Source organism: Ochotona curzoniae, unplaced genomic scaffold (genome assembly GCF_017591425.1).
Source record: "Ochotona curzoniae isolate NIBS_2020 unplaced genomic scaffold, NIBS_Ocur_1.0 contig_64, whole genome shotgun sequence".
In the NCBI taxonomy this organism is placed as follows: Eukaryota; Metazoa; Chordata; class Mammalia; order Lagomorpha; family Ochotonidae; genus Ochotona; species Ochotona curzoniae.
The window spans coordinates 51,083,948-51,104,331 of NW_024466502.1; the positions used below are offsets into that span (position 1 = coordinate 51,083,948).

Genomic DNA, 20,384 nt, shown 5'->3' on the forward strand with positions numbered 1-20,384 from the left:
TCTCATCTGGCTAGAAGGGATTTGAGGACAAGATGCATCAGCTGCTACTTCCCAGGATGTGTCCTGACAGGAAGCTGGAATTGGGATCAGACCTGTAACTCAAAGCCAGACACTCAAATACAGGTGTCGCAAGCAACATCTTAACTTTTAAGCAAAATGTCAGCCTCATAATTCTGTATTTCTAATATGGTCATAGGTTATGTAGGCTCTTGCTCTGAGAACAATACTTTGAATGTCAAGATCCCAAGTGATTCTAAAACAAAGGAGTTTTAAGAGACTACAAATTGCTTAGCAGGGCATTCAGAGCCCTTGGAGACACATCCTGATGTCGCTATATCCAAATCCTGCCCTTTCCTGATTTGCCCTTTAGGTTTATTTAACAATGAATTACCTGCCATCAACTCCTACTGTGTCTACTGCTACACATGCCCATGCACCCCTCCACCCATCACCACACCCACACACATCACCATGCAAGCAGGTTATGCACCTGTCATCCACCCCATCCCAATCCTGTTACTAACTCTATTTGGTTAAAATTGTCGATGATTCTCATATTCCCAATAATATCAGTTCTTCAAAAATGGGGAGAGGGACTCTGAATCAATCATCCTAGTACCATCCACCCACTGTGTACTAGGCAGTCAGTATTTATTAAGGTATGTACTAGGACCCGGTGCAGTGGCCTAGCAGCTTAAGTCTTCGCCTTGAGTGCACCTGGATCCCATATGGGTGGCGGTTCTAATTCCAGCAGCCCCTTTTCCCATCCAGCTCTCTGCTTGTGGCCTGGGAAAGCAGTCGAGGATGGCCCAAAGCCTTGGGACCCTGCAGCTGTGTAGGGGACCTGGAAGAGGCTCCTGGCTCCTAGCTTCTGATCGGCGCAGCACCGGCCGTTGTGGTCACTTGGGAGGTGAATCATTGGACAGAAGATCTTTCTCTCTGTCTCTCCTCCTCTCTGACTTTGCAATAAAAATAAATAAATCTTTGGGAAGATATATATATATACCAGATATATATAAAAGATATATATATATATATATATATACATATACTGAATGCAAGCCTTATTTTTGAAGGTTCTTTCTCCCTAGTCCAATGTGTAAAATTATTTCTCTCAAGTAAGCAGTGTTTAAAAGGAGGCAGCAGTCATCAGTACTACTGCTCTTAATTGTTACCACACATTTTTGTGTATCCTCTTAGTGGCCTCTTTTCCTCCCTAAATTTTTCTGATAGCCAATAATTGGCTTCAAGAACACAGACCAACACTTGGAAGGCCCCTGTTTTCATCATTAACCCCGGCACCATTCTCTCACGTTGCCACAGAAAATAGAAACAGGTCCTGGCATGTGAGCAAGCGAGTAGCTTCACAGGCTGCGGCCGCAGGGAGATGCATGGGGAACATTGATCAGTACATACCCTTTCCAGTCTACTCTTCAAGGTTACATGAAAACTACCTTAATGAGTGCACACAAGGACAGAGGCAGCAGCTCTGCTGCCAGTGGCTTCATCCATCACTTTCATAACCAACAAATAGAGACTGATAAGGGAGCCTGGCGGGCAAGGCCAGCACTACTTACTCTCAATGCTGCCCAGAATGCCTCCCCCTCCAACCCTATCTTGCTCCAAACACACCCTATTAGACACTCATTTTGGAAAGCAAACACTGATATTTGCTGCCACTGACTTTTCAATTGAGTTTTTAGTTCCTTGATACACGTTCTTTGTTGATTACTTTCTTTCATCTCCCACCTAATCTGAAATGAGGCAACAAGGTTAGCATTTAACTCCATAACCTCCCTCTCTCCAAAGCAGTATTTTCCAGGGTCTGACAGTTTATGTCCCCCAAAATTCTAATTTTGAAATCCTAACCTTCAAGATGGTGTTATTAATAGGTGGGGGCCTGGGGCTGGCACATGGGGCATCAGACTAATCCTCCAACCTGTGGTGTTGGCATTCCATATGGGCAGCAGTTCATGTCTCAGCTGGTTCACTTCCAGTCCAGCTCCCTGCTTATGGCCTTGGGAAGCAGCAGTGAATAGCCCAAAGCCTTGGACCCGTACTCATGTGGAAGACCTGGAAGAAGCTCCTGACTCCTGGCTTTGGATCATCTCAGCTCTGGCTATTGTGGTCATTTTGGGGAGTGAACCACTAAATGGAATCCTTCACTCTCTACTTCTGTAAAATGTGCCTTTCCAATAAAAATGAACAAATCTTTTAAAAGAAAAAGTGATAGGAGTCTTTGGGGGAAATCAGCTCATAAGACAGAGCCCTCATGAAAGGTTAGTGCCCTCAGAAAAGGGGCCTAAGAGATCCTGGATGCCCATTCCATCAGGCAAGGCATAAGAGGGTACCATTCATGAATCAGGAAAGAGGTCTTCACCAGACCTTAATTATGCCAGTGCCTTGATCTTGAGCTTCTTACCTTCAGAACTGTCAGAAATCGATTTCTGTCTAAGACAGTATTCGTATATGTGGAGGCACCTGGTGTTTCACATCACTCCTAGCTGGGCCCAGGACTGCACGAGTCTAGTCAATGTGTATGCTTCACAAGGCTGTCCAGCTGAGACTGCATATTCCTTGAGTTTCCATGAGAAGGCACCCCTGAAGAGTCTTGCTTTGTGGTATGCCCTGATGTGCCTTTCCAAGAACCAAACCCAGGTTTTGTTCACTCTCCACCCATGCATCTCATTTAAGTAGAATGCATCATTTCATGACAAATGCAGGTTGGGTGTTGGGCTTTGATTCTGATCTCCAAGCCCACACCTCTCATCAGTTGGACTTGGCTTACACAGGCATTGCCCTACCCTATGTGAAAAAGTTTTATTACTCAGACAATAATGTTTTTTAGTCTTTTGGCCATCTAATATGTGTGCATCATGTTAGGATTTATAAATGCCACTGAGTTACAGGATGATTTCCTCTGTCACTCAGCCACAGTGCATTAGATGAATGCCAGACATGCTTCAGGGCTCTGCATTAACATTGCCTCCCAGTGCCTACCTACCAAGGAACTCCAAAGCCCACCCCTCCCCTTTTTGCAGATGCCTCTGCGTGTAACTTACTGACTCTCATCCCTTGCCACATGTTAGGATCTCCAGGGAGGAGCTTTTAAGGCCTAATTCACTCCCGGGAAAGTTGACTTAATTGGTCTCAGATGGAGTGCAGACAATAGCATGTTGTGCAAGCTCCCCAGGCATCCCAAGGCTGAGTAACCTTAAAGAGATCTTTTTCTGGAGCAAGAAACTTTCTCTTAATTAATCCCCCAGCTTTCAAATTCACTTAGAGCATATCACTCTCTTTTTTTCTTCCTCAACAGAATCAAAAAGTTTTAATTTAATGTGTCTTCTTTCTTAAAGAAGTTACTCAGTTTCTGAAGCATGTTAATAAATACAGTGATTTTTCCCCCTCACAACCCTAAATTCTGATGGGAGTTCTAGAGAGCATCAGAGCTGACCTCCTATGTGGGATCTGAACATGCCAAATACTTTTCCAGAATCCTTTGCCATTAGGCCTGACCAGGTGACCAAGGTCCACCAGTCAGATCCATCCTCTTATATATATTTAAGATATTTGTGTTTATTGGAAAGGTATATTTACAAAGAGAAGGAGAAATGGAGAGAAAGCTCTTCCATCCATTGGTTCACTCCCCAAGTGGCTGCCATGGCTGGAACTGAGTCAATCTGAAGATAGGAGCCAGGAACTTCTTTCAGGTCTCCCATGGAAGTGCAGGGTCCCAAGTCTTTGAGCCATCTTCTGGTGCTTTCCCAGGCCACCAGCAGGGAGATGGATTGAAAATGGAATAAGCCTGGACAGAATAGGCACCCATATGGGTTGCCGGTGCTTAAAGGGAGAAAATTAGCCAATTGATCTATTGTGTTGAGTCCTTTTAGACTTTGATTGAGACTCAACAAGGCAAGGAAGGAAAGCTCTGGGAATCTTCCAGTGACAATGATGTTGATGCCCCGATGTGGGGATGGTGGAGTATGAGCTGCCCCATCAAACACATGGTATGTACAGAGCACTGTCCTCTGATAGCTGGTTCCTAGGATGTGATTTTGACTTTTGTTCTTGGCGGCAGAGCTTCAAGTCTGCTTCTCTCACTGGCTTTATGAACATTCAATATCCATTAGACAGAATCTGTTCTCTCGTAAGGCAGCCATAGACTCTCTCTGTGTTTATTACTAGAATCCTGGTTTGTTCATTGCATTTGATGTCCTTTCATAGGACAAAGCCTTCTCAGAGGAAAAACCCCTCTTGTGGAATAAGAGCTCTGCACATTTGCCCTTAGGTGCCAGCTCAAGAACCACATTGAAAATTCTCTATTTTCACTTCTTGACCACCCTGAGTTCTAGTAAAAGACAATCTGGCTAACTGACCTTTAGTTTCTAACATCAACCCACAGCAGAACTCAGGTTCCACCTCCCCCAGAGCAGCCTCTGCTTCTGTGCCCTCCACTCTGCTGCCCTGCCATTTATCACAAGCAGACTGAGTCGCCCAAATGGCAGCCCTGCTGGGTAGTTTGTGGGCCCTAACTGGACTTCAGCCACTGCAGATACAGACTTCCCTTGTCTGCACCTGTGTGGGATTTCCCAGAAGCCATTACTCTCTTTGTGAGAAAAGGAAGGCAGAATGCAGCTGATGGCAGTAGTAACTGCAAGGAACAACCTAGTGTACAGAGGGGGAGTGACTGTGACTCAGTGTACCATAAACATCTTCAACTAGAGATGGTTAGTAAAAGGTGTAGAATAAAGCCTCAAAATGTAACTCTCCTGAGGAAGTGGGCTTGTACCATGAATGAAGGCAAATCTCATGATCATCTCCACCAAAGTACTTCCATCCCAGTGCCAGAGTGTGACCAATTTATACCTCAAATATCTGACATGTACCCCAAAAGGTAACGCATAATATTGACCTCACTTAAGCAAGCTAAAAGTGAAACGATTCATCTGCCAAAGTCCACATATTTTCTGTCAGATTTCTTCAGGAATGTTGGTGATGGTGCTAGCCGAAAGAAAATTCAGCCTGGTGACAGAAGGACTTGATCTTTCTGCAGTCCCTTCACATGCAGCTGTTGGAGGCATTTGTTCGTCCTGTTATTCTAGAAAAATCATATTTTTGTTGGAGATTTTGGTTTTTTGGGTGATGGCCTGATAGGCAAAAGACCTTGACTTGAAAAGCTTATCTCATTGAAAGAATTGAAATATTAGTGCTCACAGAAGTTAGACAATGACATCTTAGGGCAATACCTTGTTAAGACTTACATCCTAGGCATTTAGATGAATCCTTAGCCCACAAAAGATATTTAACTCAGGCCTATGAATTAACTAATAAGAGTGGATGAGTAGATTGATGAGTAGATGGATGGATGAAGAAAACAAAAGGAATAAAGTATTAAGGGAAGAAGACCCATTTTCACATGAATGTAACTAATAAGATAAAATTAAAAGGGCCCCTCTAGCCTTTGAAATGACAGTTTCAAAGATGAAGGTCATAACCTTCCATAACAAAGACTTCTCAATTTCTTATATATCAGAAAGATTACTAGACTAGAAGACAAAAAAGCTAATAATCTCAGATCTATTTCTAACTTACACTATGTTTATGTTCTGAGCCACTCACTATACATTATATCTCCCAGCACTTCTGCTTTTATATTCATAAGTCAACCAAGATAAATTAGCTGATGCCTTATATTTCTTCCAATATTACATCTAAAGTGTAAAAGTTCACAAAATATATTGCTAAAATTAATGCAGTTATTTTCATTTTTCACGTGTGTTTTACTGGCCTTTTGCTATATGCCAGAATTTTAAAAATCAGGTTGTCTCTGAAAGATAATCATTGCTGATATTCACTTGCAAAAGAAAATAAAACTAATGGGACAAAGTCTTTTAAGCAATTTAAGTAAATAATGCCAACATCAGAGAAAGTCTTTTAAACAATCTATAGTACAACAATTGCATATTCACAGAGAGAGGAGCTTTGAAGTTTATCTCCCTTGGTGGTTCAAAACAGGCCCACAAATTCTTTGATGCCCAACCCTTAAGAAGGTATGAGTTAGTTCCTTTCACCTTGAGGGTGGATTGAATTACAGTCTCACCCCAGGTGAATTGAATAAAGCAGGAGTGATGGTGGGTGGCTTGGAACTCCTGCTAAGTTGTGAAAGACACCCTGGTTTCTCTTCACTTGTTCTTGCTTAGATCATTTGCTATGGTGGAAGCTGAAGGCCAAGTTGTGAGGATGCATACACAGCGATGCAGGCAGTTGCACAGGAGAGAAACTGAGGCCTCTGCCAACAGCCATGTGAATGCGTCATCCTACGAGGGGCTCCTCCAGCCCTACCCAGACTTTGATGACTGAAGTTGCAACTACAGTTTGAACCTTCATGAGACCTGAGCCAGAACCATCCAGCTACCTCTTGGACACTGTGCCAGGTAATAAGTATTTGCTGTTTTGGTTGCCAAGTTCTTAAACAATTGTACATCAGTAGGTAACCAAAAGGAATCTTAAAAAAAAAAAATTATTTCATGGAAAATGCACATTTTTCTATTCTACATTCTTTTTTTTTTTAAAGATTTATTTTTATTATTTTTTTTTTATTGGAAAGGCGGATATACAGAGAGGAGAGACAGAGAGGAAGATCTTCCGTCCAATGATTCACTCCCCAAGTGAGCGCAACAGCCGATGCTATGCCGATCCGAAGCCAGGAGCCTCTTCTGGGTCTCCCACGTGGGTGCAGGGTCCCAAAGCTTTGGGCTATCGTTGACTGCTTTCCCGGGCCACAGGCAGGGAGCTGGAAGGGAAGCGGGGCTGCCAGGATAGAACCGGCTCCCATATGGGATCCCGGGCGTGCAAGGCCAGGACCTTAACCACTGTGCCACCGCGCCAGGCCCTACATTCTCTGGGTTTTAAAAAGAATTTTGATCTGTTGATTCACTCCCTCAAATGCCCATAGCAGCCAGTTCAGGGCTGAAGCCTGAAACGGAACTCCATCCAGGTCTCCCCAACAGGTGACAGTCAAGTACTGAGGCCAATTTTGCTGCCTTCCTGTTTAGCAGGAAATTGGATTAAAAAGAGAGGTTGGGACCCTAACTGGCAATTTGATATAGATATTGGCTGTGAACATTGCAAGCAATGGCTTAACTTGCTATGCCACAATGCCTGCCCTTGGATGAACATTTTAAAGTGCCTTTACTTACCTCACAGTATACATCAAAATTAAACCAATCAGGTCTAAAAATAGAAGTTAAGCCATAAAGCTTCTAAAAGAAAACAAAGAAAAATTTTTTGATATTGGGGTAAACAAGTATAAGAAAGTGTAAACTATAAAAATAAAGTTTATTTTTCAGTTTTAATAACTCATACTCTTCACTGGGCATAATTAAAAACAATAAACATAAGCCACAGGGGAACATCCCCTATACACGTACACACACACACACACTTAAATTTTAAGTACTTATATCCAGAATAAAAAGAGAAGACAAAAATAAACAGCTCAATTTTCAAAATGTCCAGTAGTTTTGATTATTTTACCAAAGTAGATGCATAGATTGCTAATAAGCACAAGCCTTCTCAACATCATCAGTTATAGGGAAAACATAAACTAAAATCACAATGACTTGGATTTCGCTTACACCTAACTGACTGGATGATATATAAAGAGTGAGGATACCAAATATTGCTGAAGTGTGGGAAACTGGAAATCCTATAAATAATTTAGAAATACAAAATGTAAAACTATTTGAAGCTCTTACAATGTTAAACATGCGTGTATCTTGTGATCCGATTAGTAAAAAGAAAATGTGTGGTGTATGATTTATTTACACACTATTTTAGAAAATTCCAAATAACATGTGGTGACAAAAAGTTGGTCAGATTGCCCATGCATAAGAGGGGACAGGGGGAATTGCAAAGGGACAAGAAAAAATTCTGAAAAAGTCGTAAAGTTTTTCTGTATTTTGTTTTGACAGCATTTGATGGTCTATAATACTGTCCAGACCCATCAGTCCTATACTTTAAAGGAATTCAACATACACTTTTTGGATGCTATCTCTTGGCATTTCAGTGTGCTAAGCTGATGCTATAGATACATGATAGTGTCATAGCCTACAGGTGTGCCCAACACACATACATCCATGTGATAGGCAAATGCCTATGAAGCCTACTTCAGAAGTACGGAAAGGAACTATTTGTAATTTGCCTTATCAAATATTCACTTTTATTCAGATAATTACCCACAAATTCCAGTGGTGGATTATCCAATAAACAATGATACGAGTCTACTTCTTTAGCAGGCATGTGGCATGCTCACACCACACTGACCACTAAGTGAATGTGCTTAGCGGCCATTGCTAGAAGTACCTTTCTCCATGTCAATGATCCTGTGTATATCAAGCCCCTCCTAGGCTTAATGTAAGACTTACAAAGGAAATGTAAAATGTCTTGAAAACTCTGTTGCTTTTCTCTCCTTCAAAAAATTAATTTTTCCAACTATGAAATTACCCTAAAATCAAGAGCTGAGGTGAACATCTGCAGTATGTATAGAATACGTATACTCTGCCATCAGGGCTCTTGGGTCAAACTATGACACTGCTTTCCATTCCAACTTTGTGCTAATGTGCACCTTGAGATGCTGCAAGTGATGGTTTAAGTGTTTGGGGTCTTGCCACCTACGTCAACGATCCAGACTGAGTTCCTGGATCCTGGCTTTGGCCATGCCCAACCTTGCTTGCTGCAAGCATCTGGGGGTGAGCCAGTGCATGAAGCATCTTTGTTTCTCTTTCTCATTAAATCAAATCAAAATAAATTGAAAAAAGCAAAAGCGGTTTTGCTATCTCTGAAGTAGTCATGTATAAATAGATTTTTCCTGACCTAAGGCCAATTTTACATATATGTTGCCCTGTGGGCGCTATGTTTTAAAAGACGTTAAATAACAAACTATATATCTTTTAAAAACAACAGCTTTTTCCCCCCCAAATGACTGGTGCTACACCAAACCAAAGCCAGGAGCCAGCAACTTCCTCCAAGTCTCCCATGTGGGTGCAGGGTCCCAAAGCTTTGGGCCATCCTCGACTGCTTTTCCCAGCCCACAAGCAGGGAGCTGGATGGGAAGCAGGACTGCCGGGATTAGAACTGGGACCCATATGGGATCCAGGCGTGTTCAAGGCAAGGACTTTAGCTGCTAGGCCATGGCACCGGGCCCCCAGCTTTTCTTTTCTTTCTTTTAAGCATATTATTCTAAATGTGTGTGTGTACGTCTCAATGAATTTCTCTATTTAAGAGGAAAGGTTTTGAAGTCAGATTAGCTGGATTTGAATGTTGACTCCACTATTTATGACTTGCATGATTGGGAAAATTATAAATCTTCCTTACCCTATGTTTTCTCTTTAACAGTTGTGACTACCTTTGGAGAGCTGGTGAGGGATTTTCATAAAGGATCTCACTTAACTCTAAAATAATTCTGACACAAAAATAGATCAGAATATGATGGATCTATTTAAGACAATAGTCACAAAATAATCCTAACTGCCACTGATTTAGTGGTCACTATGTGCCGACCATTCTGTGAATCAAATTCTACTTCATCCCTAATCACGTCTGCCTGTGTATTAGCCTCATTTTCTCAGTGGGAAAACTGAATCAAAGAAGCTAAGAAAGTGTATCTGCCCAAAAATTCTCACAGTGAGTAGATGACTAAGCTGCAGATTTAAGTCAGATCTTTCTGGTTTTGAAATGCATCCCATCTTTCTACATCCCGTCTCCCCAAGCAGAACACTTGACCACCATCAAGACACAAATTGTTTAGTCTATAAACTTAGTTCACACAAACAAATTGTTTGTTTCAATTTTTTTGGAAGTCATTACAATAGCATAATTTATGCCACTCTGCCATATTCTCCTTTTCTCTCTCTCTCTCTCTCTCTCTGTCTCTGTCTCTCTTCACACAGAACCACATTAACTTTGGGTCCATAAGGGAACTTTTGACCTAGATGAAGTCAAATCTATACCCATGCTTACAAACTCATTATAAGGCAACAGAGTCAGCCAAAGCAAACTCAAATCTTGTGCAGCACCATTGGATTTTTGTGGTCTAATTAGAGTCTTGTGGTGGTGAGGCCAAGCCACAGGTGGTGCTTATTCAAAGTTAGGGAAGACCATAGTGGCTGGTACAGTACCAAGAAGGCAGCCTAGGGCCTCAAGCCAGGAGCAAGCATGTAAGCAGTAAGCAAATTGATTATCTTCACTATTCCACAACTGACCTTGTGGTCCTTAACACAAATTATTTCTGACAATGAGTAGGGATGGAAAACATGGTTTATGAGCGGCATGAAGCTGCAGTCAGCTTTGTCTCCCAGAAGGTTTGGAATGCTTGTTAAAATTTTAAATCCAATGGTCAGTTGTCTCTGGGCAACCGCTTTTGGCATTTCAAGTTCTCTAAAGAGGAAGAAATTTCGTGTTTTAGAACACTGTCAGAAAAATCAATAGGAATTCAAACCAAACTTTTCTGATGTCTGGTCTCTTAGAGACCTGTCACAAAGGATGAGATACCTGAACTGCTATCATTAAAAGCTTTCCAAAAACAGGCAGCTAGTTAATGTATTGATGAGATGAAAATTTTGAGTTATGCATTAACTCAAAGGAAGATACATACTGAATATTAAATTGATGAAGTTTCCAGTGTCACCAAATACAACCCTGATGTATGAGGCAAGAATTCTGAGAAATCATAGACGATGTCCTTGGCTCTGAGAAGTACCAGGAAAAGCACTTTGACTCATAAATAAATGAAGGTAAGATAAAGAAGTTGGAGGAAGCCCCATCAATCCATGCATAAGTTATGGCTTCCTAACAACGTATCACACAAGCAGGATTGAGGTCTTCAATTATAAATTATTTATGACATGAATGTTTGTAATAATCACTTGTCAGAAAAATGTATGGTGGAATACAGGCTATGTAAAATGGATTTCCCACCTTTCCCTGAAGGAAACCATCAGAAAATACTGGCCAAGGAGAGAGCAGATTTTTCTTTCCTAAGTACTTGCTCCATTGTGTCAGCATGAACATAGCTCTGAGATGTTGCTCTTTATGGCTGAAAGACATAGTGAGTGGGGGTGGTTAGGGCATTCACAGGCAAGTAGGACATGTACTCTTGACTGAACATTCTAGAAACTCCAACTCCTTCTATGTTGAAACCTAATCCCTCTTTGTGATGTTTTCTGTAAGTAGGTTTCTGGAAGGTAATAACTTCATGGAAGTGGAGCCTCCATGAATGAACTTAATAATGCCCTTATACAAGAGACACTAAAAAATTCTCTCCTTTCATCTGCCAACTGAGGACACTGCAAGAAAACAGCTGCCTATGATCAGAGAAACAGCTTCCCTGGACAGGAGTCTGGTGGCACATTCATCCTAAACTTTCTTAGCTCCGAACTATCTTTAGTGTTTTCCTGTGGCAGCCTGAAATAAGGCAAAAGGTGAGTCCGTACTGCAGTATGTTGTGGGAACAGAAAACACCTTAGAGAAAAAAGGATGGTGCAAGCTCATGTAACCCAAAGAAACAGGCTGTGTTCATAGCAGCCTTCATGCCCAAGCTGCTGAATTCGTGAGTGCCCCACTCACCTCTCAAGTCTTGAGACTCTCAGAGGTATTCTCCCTCTCATTCTAAAAAGTGCTCCTGAGTCCGTTTGTCCATTGCCTAAAAGATTTCCAACCTCCTTTCTCACTCCCCCATGCTTCTCTGGAGTCATTCAAACCATTTTTTAAAAATCCATTTCTATTGCTTGCCTTGGGAGTTCCAGAGTCCTTGCAGGTAGTGGAGACCTGGTAAAGAATAAGTTGGTCTTCTAAGAGGAGAGGAAAGGGAGAGAAATGGATGCCAGTTCTGAAAGATAAGGGTTCAATAGGGATATGCAGATTTGGATCACAATCTGGAAGCGCATGGAAGCCATCCCTCAACCTTGGCAGCCCAGAAAGGCTTTCCAGAGGAAGTCATCCTACACCAAGACCTAAAGACTCATAGGAGGTGGCCAGAAGTGTGAAACTGGGAATCCTGTGGGTGAAAGTCAGGTGCAACAGCATGCTGCTGCTTTTTTTTTTTTTAGATTTACTTATTTTTTTAATTGGAAACACAAGTTTACAGAGAGAAGAGACAGAGAGCTCTTCTATCTACTGGTTCACCACCCAAATAGTTGCAACAACCGGAGCAGAGCCAACAAAGCCAGGAGATTCTTCTGGGTTTCCTATGCAGGTGTAGGAGCCCATCTTCTGCTATCTTCTCAGGCTATAAACAGACAACTGGATCAGAAGTGGAGCAACCAGGACCCAAACCAGTTCCCATATGGGAAACCAGTGCTTGCAAGTGGAGGATTAGCCGGTTGAGCTATTATGCTTCTTGTAAAGTTCCCCCACAACACGGACAAGACAACATTACAATCCTAGTACTACATACCCACCCTTCATATTTTGTTTTTATATAATCAAGTTATTTTTTGCAAAAGAATGGATATTCCTTTATTCAAAAGTATTTATGGAGCATGTAGTACGTAATGAGCATTGTGCTAAGGGCTGAAAGAGAGGGAGGTTATTTTTGTCACAACTGTTGGTAGAAATCATGCCCAAGTCCTTAAATGTAGATGTTTCCAATCATTTTAAATGAGCAAAGGGAATTTGAACTGTGGTGTAAGATAGGAAGATGAGAGGTAAGAAAAGTTATTGTTGGAAAGAAAAGTGGGAGAATTTTCTAGGTGTAAGTTCTGGTGTGAAAATATATATAGAAATAAGAAGGGGGAGACAAGAACAGAAGGGACTCAAAGCTCTGTTTTCCTAGAATGAAAGAGGCAGATGAATTGAAGATGATGTTGGGAGAGTTGTTTGTGTGATCAGAAATGTGATGCTGAGCTGTTAAAGATGACTTAGAAAGCTCTAAGCTTGCTAAATTCAACCAAGAAGCTGAAAACTCATATCAACACTCTGCAGTCAGGTTGTTTCAGACTTGAAATTAAAATCCCAAGCAAATTGAAGGCATGCGTCTTAGGAGCAACCCAGTAGCTAGGCAGCTGTAACAATTCCCAAGTTTTCTGTAACATAGACAAAATGGCATGCTTAACACACGGAGCTAAATGTCACCTCCAGAAAAAAAAAGCTGGTCTTACTCTTTAGCTACCAGATCATGGCTGTTTTGTCTCCCTTCCCCCCCCCCCCCAATTGGATTGTGCTTTTATTCTTCTTGACTCCTTGGGTTAGATACTCATCTCTTCCACAGTATGGTAACTATTCTCAGATCATTGTAGGCTGAACGTCTGGCCCCAAAGAACAGCTCAGATGTTCTTGGAGGAGCATATGAACAGAATGGAATCACTTGCAGAGGTTTCACAGAAGTGACTGAGAGATGAAATATCTCTTCTTATTCATTGTTTGTATCAAAGAGTTGATTAAACATACAGATGCCTGTTATGATCAGCACAAGGCAAACTGACCCCACAGGACTCTACCCTTCTGAAATTTTATTTTGGACAGATGGCATTAACCTGCTCAAGCAAGGGAACAGATGAATGGTGAGAAAACTGTGCAGGGCTTTGAAGATGTTAGACCAACAGTTGATGCTAATATTTAAATTCCTCAGTAATCCTCTCTTTTACCTCCCTGCTTTGTCACCATGTCAAAGGCTAATGTTCAGGAGAGATCTTTAAAAAGTCCACGGAAAAAATACACATTGTGGTAAATCTGTGTGTGTGTGTGTGTGTGTGTGTGTGTGTGTGTGTTTCAAACATTTTTCACCACCAGAGTAAACTTTCTTGAAAAAGAAAAGATTTATGTTTATTTCTTTGTATGGCAGAGTGATGGAAAGAGGCAGAAACAAAGAGCATGCATTTGCTGGTTCCCTGCATCCCTCACAAAGGGTTGTAATAGCCATGTTTGGGTCCGGCTGAAGCCAGAAACCAGGAACTCCATCTTAGTCTCTCACATGGGTGGCAGAGTACTATCTTCTGCCTTCTCAAGTGCATTAGTGGGGAGCTGGCTGGAAATGGAACAGCCAGGACTCATACCAATGCTTCAATACAGGACACTGGTATCCTAACCAGTGGTATTTTTTAACTCTATTTTCCCACCAATCTTTTGAATCCTAAGCCCCACAGTGGAAAGGATCAAGATGCATTTTAGCCTCTTGGTTAACATTCACTGCCTTACCATCTGCGCCGTTCCCTGGAAACAGAGATCATGGTCTGAGCTTTTAAAAACTTTACATATTAGTTCTAACACTAATGAGGTCCTTTCATTAAATCTACAGTGGTCAATGACTACCTTTTAAAAACATACCTGCAAAATGCAGACTTTAACCACCAGAGAAATGACATATGAAGGCTGTGATGTATCTCAAAGGAGAGCAAGCATTTTTAAAGGGAGTATCTATTTAATAAATACACTCATGTTTAGCAAAGAGTATTTAGGTTAGCATTTGAAATTCTGAGAAAAACAGTGTATTATTTAAGAACCAGAACTGATCCTTCCACTGCATTTGATTTTGGTCAGTGTTGCTCTCTTAAAATTGTGCACACAAGGGCTCGAGGCAAACACATGGAGCAGCACCAACCCGAGGCTGCTTCCCTTGCTTGCAAGCATCGGCATACTGCCACTTCTTGTCCCTCAGTGTCTCTCATCTCTACTCAGCCAGTAAGGACCCCACCTGAGGAATTCTCTTAAAGCATTAAGTGCTGTAGCATCACTACTTGAGACCTTGATGCTAGCCTTCCCTTGTGCCACTTACGGCTTGGCTCTTAGCCTCTGCTTGAACTCCAGCCCAACTCTCAGCTTGTGCCTAGATCTCTCTACAGGCCACAATCTCACCCAGCTGTTGCCACTTCGCAGTGATCCAGCTGATTTGTCCCTGCATAGCTTTGAAGGAATCAAAGGCAGAAAAAGTCAAGGATGGTAGGGGAGCAAGAAAGAAAGGTGAAGGGAAGGGAGAATACAGAACTCTACCATTCTTCCAGGGACTTTGTACCTTCAACACAAGCAGCAGAAAGGAACTGTAGGCAGAGGACAGGGACTTGGTTGATTACTTTATTCTGCACATCAGGCATCCTGACATAGGAGAACAGAACAGAAACGAAGAAATAAAAATGACTCTGAGAATAATGTGGAGGGATATTATGAAACTGTTTAAAATGAAATAGAGAATAAACTTGCATTTATAATTTAAAGATTTAATTTTAACTTGAAATGTTTAAAATAACTTTTGTGGTTGGCAACATTTAGCTTATTTTATAATAAAAGAAACTAATTTGTCCAAAATCTCACACAGCAACTTCACTTCCAGGTTTCTATCTCTACTGAAAGCAATACTAAGACACATACATAAACGTGTACAGTGAACGAGGGCTGATATTGTGGCTTAAGTTGCTGCTTGCAATAGCATCTCATGTGGGCACCAGTGAGAGATCCAGCTGCTCTACTTCTAATCCAGCTCTTTGCTAATAGAGCCGAAGGAAATGGAGAGGAGGAAAGCAAGGGAAGATATCCCAAGTCCTTGGACCCCTGCACTCACACGGGAGACTTGAACGGAATCCCTGCCTCTTAGCTTCAGCATGGTCCAACCACAGCTATTGTGGCCATTTGGGAAATGATACAGGGGACAGAAGATCTCTCTCTCTCTTCTTGAAACATTGTCTTTACAAAAATTAAATAAATCTTTTTTAAGATGTATACCATAAGATGTTTGATGTGATTTTGCTATACTAACAAATGGGAAATAAATGTCTGCATGTAAGAAAGTATTTGACTGAGTTATGGCATATGCCAGAAATGCTAGTTATATATATTTTAACACAGCAAACCTATTTTCTAATGACCTAGCTCTTCAAGGCATAGCAGGTAAAAAATATTGTTGAGCTGTGGATTTAGTATGATGTCACTCTTGTAAACAAATTCATTTATGTAGTTCATGTACAAAAATGCTTATCCAAAGCTATGTAAGTATACACACCAAAATTTCAATGCAGAACCTGGCATGATAACCTATTGGCTAAAGTCCTCGCCTTTCAGGATCCCTTGTGGGCACCAGTCTATGTCCCAGCTGCTCCACTTCCCAGCCAGCTCCTTGCCTATGGCCTGAGAAAGCAGTGGAGGACAGCCCAAAGCCTTGGGCCACTGTACCACGTGGGTCACCTGAAGGATGCTCTGTGCTCCTGGCTTCAAATTAACTGTGGTGAGCTTCTCCTCTCTGTATATCTGCCTTTCCAATAAAAAATAAATAAAATTTAGATAGATAGATAGATAAATAGATGATAGATCAAAGATAGATAGATATAACAATATTGTATGCATTAGGTGTTGTGATTAAGATATGCCTCTTGAGATGTCTATATCTCATGTTGAGTGTCAGGGTTCAAATCTCAGTTCTATTAATTCCAGTTTCCTCTTGTGTGCACCCTGGAAGCAGCAAATGATCACTCCTGTTGTCATGTCTCTACCAACCACATGAGAGACCTAGATTGACTTCCCGGTCCTTGACTTTGACCTATCCCAGCCCAAACTATTGAAAATGTTTGCGGAATAAACCTATGGATAGGCAATCTCTGTTATTGTCTATTAGTTTTTTTCTGTTTTTGCATTTCAAATAAAAGCATACAATTTTAAAGCCTCCTTCAACTATAACCCTCACGTCACTCCCTCTCAATTTACCTTCTTTCCCAGCAGACATGATTGCCTCTCAATATTTTTATATTCTTTGATGAGAGTATGTTTGTGACTTCTTGCATAATTTTTGAAATGAAGTTTGTATCTTAAAATCCTATGATGCTATGCAAACATAACAGACTGCTGTAATATTACTTTTGACAGAAAACAGCTGCTACTTAGCAAGAGCCTAGAAATAAATTGCTCTTTCTTTTTTGCCTTTTTCTTGTGTCAGCAAGAGTTACAAATTCAAATGGGACCTTTAACAAAATAATTCACCCTTCTGACTGATGCAGACTTCAAATGCAGAGTAGAGACATGGACAGAATGGATGGGTCACCTGCAAGCAGGGCTTAACATCTGTAGGAAGCATAAGGTCACCTTCCATGAGATCCTAGACAGCAGCAGCTGGCCTGTCAGCACTGCTATTATATTTCATGCACGTCAGCCTTATCAGTCTAGACGCAGGAAAGAGCAGATGAGAGCAGGATCCTTAAGCAGCATCTATATCCTGAGCAGAAATGAGATGACCATTAAAAAGCAGGGCAAAAGAAACACCAAAGGGACCCACTGAGATCATTAGCAGGACCAGGAAGGAGCATTATTAATATGGATGCCCAACTAACATCTCACTGAATATCTGGCTCCCCACAACTATAGAAAGTGGGGTAGGTAATGACGTTTCCTTATTGAGTCTCAGAAAAGACTCAAGAATTCAGCCAATTAAAGGTTTGAAGTTATCACCCCCATAATGGCTGACAGCAGGCTCCAAAACAAAATTCCAACTTCAGACAGGCTTAAAGGGTTGCCTCAGATCATTCCTTTTGGCCCAAATTAAGTTCTTTAAAGAATAAATCAGGTGTTAACATCCTTAAACAAGGATAGAAAATAGTGGTGCACCCAGTGCCAGACACACATGTGTGTGTTCTATGTGCAGCTGATGAGCTTGCCGAAGCGCTACCGTTTCCCAGCACAGCATACTCTCACTTCCCTCCCTTTCAGGCCCTCTTTCCCTCCCGTGGGTAATTACTAATTCTATTCTAGTAAAAGCCTCAGAAGCCATGTTTACGGTCATTGTAATTTGTGAGCTTCTTTTCTACTTTAAATGTCAAATATTGCTTTCCTATCAGAGTTCAGTTTTCGATATAATATTATGTACTTATAAGTTAATAAGTAAAGAAAATTCTAAAATGCAGGCTAAAGTTGATGTGAAAATTCATTTAAGATAAATGTAAGTCAGCTGACAAAGAAATTGAGGGAAACCCAGGGAAGAACACATCAAAAACATGACTCATGGTGTGGAGACATGTCTGTATTTTTTAACTCAACACAGCTTTGTGATCACAATACGTGGAAGATGATGACAATCTTGATCATGTACTTGTAAACTTTGATTTTTTTAGTCTTCTGTTTCTATCTCAGTAATCTGTTCCAGTTGTTTTAAATCTTGACAACAAGGCTTCCAGAATGTCTTGTGAACACAGCTCTGAGTGCACAATAGCCAATCTTCACGTGAAGTGTGAGGCAGTGAACATGCTGGGCCATGGATGCAGCTGTTGTTATGACAGGTTATTTGCTTTAACTTATTGCATTTATCAAGTGCCAGTACTCTACCAAGCTTGAAGGGATAAACACTACTGAAGGGATAAAGAGTTGATAAACAGTCATGTACAGGTTGCTGTTGGCCCAGGAAAAGATGTCTTTAAACAAAAACAGTCAGGGAAGGCAATCCTATGAGGCAGCTTTTGAGCTAAAAGCTCAAAAGTGGAGATGATCTTCCTCAGAGCTGAGGAAAGGGACCTTCAGGGCCAGAGGTCAGCAAATCTACAAGGACTAAGAGCAGCAAGGGGCTTGACACAGTAGAGCAGCAAGGACCCCAGTGTGGTGGATCCTTATTACTGGGTAGTATATCTTGTTAAGGCATGGCTGTTAGTAATTTGCAGCAACAATGGGATCTAAACAGCTGTCTCCTTGCACTGATGAAGAAGGAGAGACGTATTGTGGCTTCAGGATTGGGAGAGGCCCGTAAATTTGTTCACCTTGTCACAGAGAGACACATGATGAATGTTTGCAACATGAGAACCACACACAAAATTATCTCCTTTAGGACACATTTGCACTATTGAAGTAATCAACACCCTGTGGTTTTTTTTTTGTAGAAATCAAAACATCATCAACTGAAAGGAACTTAGAGAATGATCATCCACTGTTATAAGGGACCAGTGATCTTTCCGGACATGGAGATATGCTGGAGTCTTCAGAAGGTTCATGGGAAATGTGTATCATGGCAACATTCCATTTTTACTTTCACCAAAACAGGCTGATCTTTTAATTCCATTTTCCATGAACTTTTTGTAGTTGCTATTTTTATTTACTAAGATGGAATGGTAATTAAATACAACTTGGAAATGTGTTGTTCAGAGGATGGTTGTGACTTCCTCTTTCTAGAAAACCATTTAGAATTAAGTCAATCTGTCAACACATTTCATTTGCCTCTGCTATACTAGACACCATGGAAAAACATAAAGTAACAAAAATCAAAGCTTCTGTCCTTGAGAAATTTACTATTTAACTATGAAGAAAAGATGCATGAACAGTAGAGACCTAAAAATATTTAGTGAAACACGAATGTTCTGTTGTATAGTTGAGGGGTTCAGCAAAGGAAAGCAGTTGGTTAGGACTCATGGTAATTGTATAGGGTATTACACTGCTTTAGGCTGGTGTATAGAAGATCATTTACAAAAGCTTTGTTGAATATATAAATAGATGTCAGTCTTTGTTTCAAGGATGTGTGCAAAGTGAGTTAATGAGAAACAAGGCTCTCCAGACAAGTGAGCCAGAGTGATCTCAGGCAAGGTGGCAATAAACGTGAAGTGTCAGGAAGGCAGCACAGATCTAGAGTTCATGGCTCGACATCCCACAGTGACAGAGGTCCTCACAGCAAACCTAAACTTTGGACTTGATTTTTAAAACAATTTGAGGCTCCTAAGAAAGAAAAGAAAATGGCTACAGCAGTGCTTTAAGAAAACTGAGTAGTTGGATTACAGCCCTCCTCCAGCCAGCCAATAAATAAATAAATAAATAAATAAATAAATAAATAAATAACCAGAAGATGAAGGCCCAAATAGAAACCAAATGAAATACTTTTGGGATAGCAGAGTACAAAAAAATAAAAATTCGTAATACATAAACTCACACATAAAGACTCTCTGTGGCGCAAATATGGCAACTGAAAAGCAGCGGAGAATTACATGAACCTAGTCTGTTGCTCATTTAGGAAACCAAAGGAGCTTTTCTCCATCTGCAACACTCACCTGCTGTGGCTTACTCATGCACAAGATGTGCACATTTCCTTGCTTAACAACACCTGTATGTGCTTTTGCTTCTATACAAGATGCTCTTCACTGAATATCTGAATGGTGCCTTTCTTTGCTTCTTTCAGTACCCTATTTAAATGCCACCCCCTCAGCAACATTTCTGGGTCACCCAATCTAAAATTTCAGGCACCCTAACATTCCCTACCCGCCTCCATCCTTCATCCTACTTCATAGCACACTTTATTGTCTCATGTTCCATATATTTTACTTTCTTATTATAGCTATTGACTATTCTCCTCGTTTAAAATAAGATCTCTGTGAAGTGAGAAATTTTTGTCTTATTATTCCCTCCCCAATGCCTGGCATATAATTAGATTACCAATAAAT

At 41.0% G+C, this 20,384-nt stretch overlaps 1 pseudogene; it reads right to left on the reverse strand.

The window, feature by feature from the left end:
• The window catches only part of LOC121163552, a 64,636-nt pseudogene that overhangs the window by 26,818 nt on the left and 17,434 nt on the right, over positions 1-20,384 (reverse strand).